General features: G+C 40.8%; 1 non-coding gene across 1 annotated transcript; it reads right to left on the bottom strand.

The window, feature by feature from the left end:
• Window positions 1-776: 776 nt before the first annotated feature.
• On the bottom strand, window positions 777-883 carry LOC127077927 (small nucleolar RNA R71). Its single transcript, XR_007787686.1, has one exon. It is a non-coding gene; the product is annotated as a small nucleolar RNA R71 (small nucleolar RNA).
• Window positions 884-4,696: the final 3,813 nt, after the last annotated feature.

Genomic DNA, 4,696 nt, shown 5'->3' with positions numbered 1-4,696 from the left:
ACGAAGTAACCTTAGATAACGGTATATCGATTCATAAGTCCCTGTGGGATCGATATCTTTTAAAACTACGCGATAGAACTGTGCACTTGCAGTTTGTACCCCAAATTTCGACTCATAAAGTCGCGATCAAGTTTTTGGCGCCGTTGCCGGGGATTTTTGTTTAGTCGATATCGTAACTCTTCCGTTACGCTGTAGAGACTAAGGTTTCTTTTCTTTTCTTTCTATCGTCGATTTGTATGCCACGCATTCGCTCACAAGGCGAACCGCTCTATTTACGAATCAACGATATCGAACTATATCTCCGAGTCTTACGACGAATTCGGGAATATCGTGCTGCAAACAATCTCCCTCCTGTCGAACTTCCTGATTTCAAAAACATTTTCCCTTCGATACCCGAGATGGCAGAACCGGCTCGTGCTCTTAGAGATTACGCCGCTCCATCACAAGATGAGCCGCATTCAAGTATTGCTCCGCCCGCAATCGAAGCAAACAACTTCGAACTCAAACCTTCATTGTTGCAGGCAGTGCAACAGAACCAATTCTCTGGAAATCCTACCGAGGATCCAAACCTTCATTTATCCGTATTTGTCCAATACGCTGATACTGTTAAAGCTAATGGTGTCACTTCAGAGGCAATTCGACTTCGTCTTTTTCCTTTCTCATTAAGAGATAGCGCTAGAAGATGGCTTCAGTCTCTCCCTTCCAACTCTGTCACCACATGGAACGAGTTGAAGAAAGTTTTTCTTGCCCGATATTTTCCGCCAAGCAAAACAGCTATGTTAAGAGCCCAGATAAATGGATTTAAATAGAAAGATAACGAGTCTCTTTTTGAAGCATGGGAAAGATACAAAGACATGATGAGACTTTGTCCACACCATGGTTTAGAAGACTAGTTAGTAATTCACACATTCTATAATGGTCTCTTGTACAACACAAGGTTAACAATAGACGCCGCTGCAGGTGGTGCACTAATGAACAAACCTTATGCTGATGCTTACCAGCTTATCGAAAGCATGGCCCAAAACCACTATCAGTGGGGAACCGAACGAACAATGGTGGAAAAACCTCAAACGAAAACCGGCATGTACAAGATAAGTAACCTTGATCATGTTAATGCAAAAGTGGATGCTCTGGTCCAGAAAATTGAAAGTTTAAATGTATCACCTCCAACCGCCGTGGTTGCTATAACTCAGAATTGCGAAGTCTGTGGAATCCAAGGTCACACTCCTACAGATTGTCAACTCTTAACAGGAATCCAAGCAGAACAAGTAAACTATGCTCAAGGAAGCCCCTACTCGCATACATATAACTCAAATTGGAAGAACCATCCAAACTTTTCATATAAGAGTAATAATGCTTTGTACGCACCTGGACAGTCTCCAAATCAAGCCCCAGCTATACCTCCGGGATATCAGAAGCCGAACCCATCTACACATAACAATAATGCCCCTAGGAAATCCAACTTGGAGATCATGATGGAAAACTTTATAGCTTCTCAACAACAAACCAATAAAGATTTCTTAAACCAGAATGTACACACTGGTGAACAAATTAAATAACTAGCAAGTAAAGTAGATGCCCTGGCTACCCATAACAAAATGCTGGAAACACAAATATCACAAGTAGCTCAACAACAAACGCCTACTGCTGCCCCAACTGGTACATTTCCTGGACAGCCCCAACCTAACCCGAGAAGCCACGCTCATGCAATCATATTAAGAAGTGGAACGGAAGTGGAAGGACCATCTGATCCAAGGATAGGAAACCAAAACCCTAAAAAGTCAACTGAGGAAGAAAATAGACCTAAGGAAAAGGAAGAGAGTAATAAGGAAACCATAGAAAAGAAGGAACCTTATGTACCTCCACCACCTTATAAACCACCTATCCCTTACCCTCAAAGGCTTGTTAAAACCAAAGATGCGGGCCAATTTAAAAAATTTGTTGACCTCCTTAAACAATTAAACGTTACAATCCCGTTTACAGAAGCTATTACGCAAATGCCCTCATACGCCAAGTTCTTAAAAGAAATTCTTTCTAATAAAAGGAAACTTGAAGATAGCGAAACCGTTACACTCCCTGCCGAATGTAGCGCTATAATCCAGAACATGCCTCCTAAACTCAAGGATCCGGGCAGTTTCTCTATACCCTGTCACATAGGAAAATTTGTCATCGACAAAGCCTTATGCGATTTAGGAGCCGGAATTAGTGTTATGCCTTTATCCATATGCAAGAGACTGGAAATGGGAGAATTAAGACCAACCAAAATGTCTGTGCAACTAGCAGATCGTTCTGTTAGATACCCTGTAGGAATTCTTGAAAACGTTCCCGTACGCATAGGTCAATTCTACATCCCAACTGATTTTACAATTATGGACATTAGACAAGATGATATTACACCCATTATACTGGGAAGACCGTTCTTAGCAACTGCCGGTGCAATCATAGACGTAAAACGAGGACGACTCACCTTCGAAGTAGGAGAAGAGAAAATTGAGTTCATTCTTTCCCAGTTTTTGAAAGCACCTGCAATAGAAGATACATGTTACTTCATGGATATCATCGATGAATGCATAAGAGAAACAGAGTTAGAAAAGGACAAATCATCCGACTGTCCTGTAGAAGACAAACTTAACCAATGTTTAGCAATAACACCGGACCCTACGCAATGCCTTAAGAAACCAACCCTAGATCTGAAAACACTCCCCAAGAATCTGAGATATGAATTCCTAGACTTAGAACTTGAACGACCTGTGATAGTTAATGCTGACCTAGGAAGACTCGAAACAGAAAAACTCCTGCATATCTTAAGAAAATATCCAACCGCACTAGGTTACAACATCACCGATCTTAAAGGAATAAGTCCTTCTATTTGTATGCACCGCATCATGCTAGAAGAAGACTGTAAAACTTCTAGAGAACACCAGAGGAGACTAAATCCGATCCTGAGTGAGGTAGTGAAGAAGGAAATAACCAAGTTATTAGAGGCAGGTATTATATATCCTATATCTGATAGCAAATGGGTTAGTCCTGTACACGTAGTACCAAAGAAAGGTGGTATAACAGTCATTGAAAATGAAAAAGGAGAAACTATAACCAAACGAATCGAATCGGGATGGAGAATGTGCATTGACTATAGGAAACTAAACAAAGCAACCCGAAAAGATCACTTCCCTTTACCATTCATTGACCAGATGCTAGAGCGATTGGCAAAACATTCACATTTCTGTTATCTAGACGGTTATTCAGGCTTCTTTCAAATACCAATTCACCCTGATGACCAAGAAAAGACAACATTCACGTGCCCTTTTGGTACCTTCGCTTATAGACGAATGCCGTTTGGCTTGTGTAATGCTCCTGCAACTTTTCAAAGATGCATGATGGCAATTTTCGCCGATTTTCTCGAAAACATCATGGAAGTATTTATGGATGACTTTTCCGTATGCGGACAAAGCTTTGAAGAATGCCTTGAGAACCTAGAAAGAGTTCTTGAGCGATGTGTAAAAGTAAACTTAGTACTTAACTAGGAGAAATGCCACTTTATGGTACAAGAAGGAATTGTTTTAGGACACATTATATCAAATAGAGGAATTGAAGTAGACAAAGCCAAAATAGAGGTAATCGAAAACCTTCAACCCCCTAAAACCGTGAGAGAAGTACGAAGCTTCTTAGGACACGCCGATTTTTACCGACGATTCATCAAAGACTTCTCTAAAATAACTAAACCTTTAACCGGACTATTGATGAAAGATGCCGAATTCATATTCGACAATAACTGTTTAGAAGCATTTCAAACGCTTAAGCAAGCATTGATCTCCGCACCCATAATGCAGACACCCGACTGGAATGAACCATTCGAAATAATGTGCGATGCCAGCGATTACGCTGTAGGTGCTGTTTTAGGACAACGAAAGGATAAAAAGCTTCATGTCATATATTACGCAAGTAGAACTCTAGATGAAGCACAGATGAATTACACCACAACCGAGAAAGAACTCCTAGCAGTTGTGTTTGCGCAAGATAAATTTCGTTCTTACTTAGTCGGAGCCAAAATAATAGTTTACACTGACCACGCTGCTATCAAATACCTCTTAACAAAAAAGGATGCTAAACCTAGACTCCTAAGATGGATCTTGTTGCTACAAGAGTTCGATTTGGAAATCAAAGACAAGAAAGGAACTGAAAACGTAGTAGCTGACCACCTCTCTAGACTTGAGAACCTTGAACCGGAAAGAACATCAATTAATGATGATTTCTCGTACGATAAACTTATAGCTACTTTGGAAGAGAATAACTCTGACAAGCGAGTAGAAACCACCTTAGCTATATCTGTTACGCCATGGTACGCTGATCTCGTCAACTATTTAGCTGCCGGAATAGTTCCACCTACTTTATCCTACCAGCAGAAGAAACGATTCTTCTATGACATAAAACACTATTACTGGGATGATCCCTTACTTTTCAAAAGAGGCCCCGATGGTATTTTCCGTTGATGTATACCCGAAGAAGAGGTAGAAAATATAATCCAACACTGCCACTCCGCTCCTTATGGTGGACACGCAAGTACATCCAAGACCTGCTCTAAAATCCTACAATCCGGTTTTTATTGGCCAAGTATATGGAAGGACGTACATGCGGCTATTAAGGAATGTGACAGATGTCAACGCACAGGAAACATATCTAGACGTGACGAGATGCC

Source organism: Lathyrus oleraceus, chromosome 4, assembly GCF_024323335.1.
Source record: "Lathyrus oleraceus cultivar Zhongwan6 chromosome 4, CAAS_Psat_ZW6_1.0, whole genome shotgun sequence".
Lineage (NCBI taxonomy): Eukaryota > Viridiplantae > Streptophyta > Magnoliopsida > Fabales > Fabaceae > Lathyrus > Lathyrus oleraceus.
The sequence above is the reverse complement of the archived record's forward strand: the minus strand, read 5'-3'. Positions and strand labels throughout refer to the sequence as shown.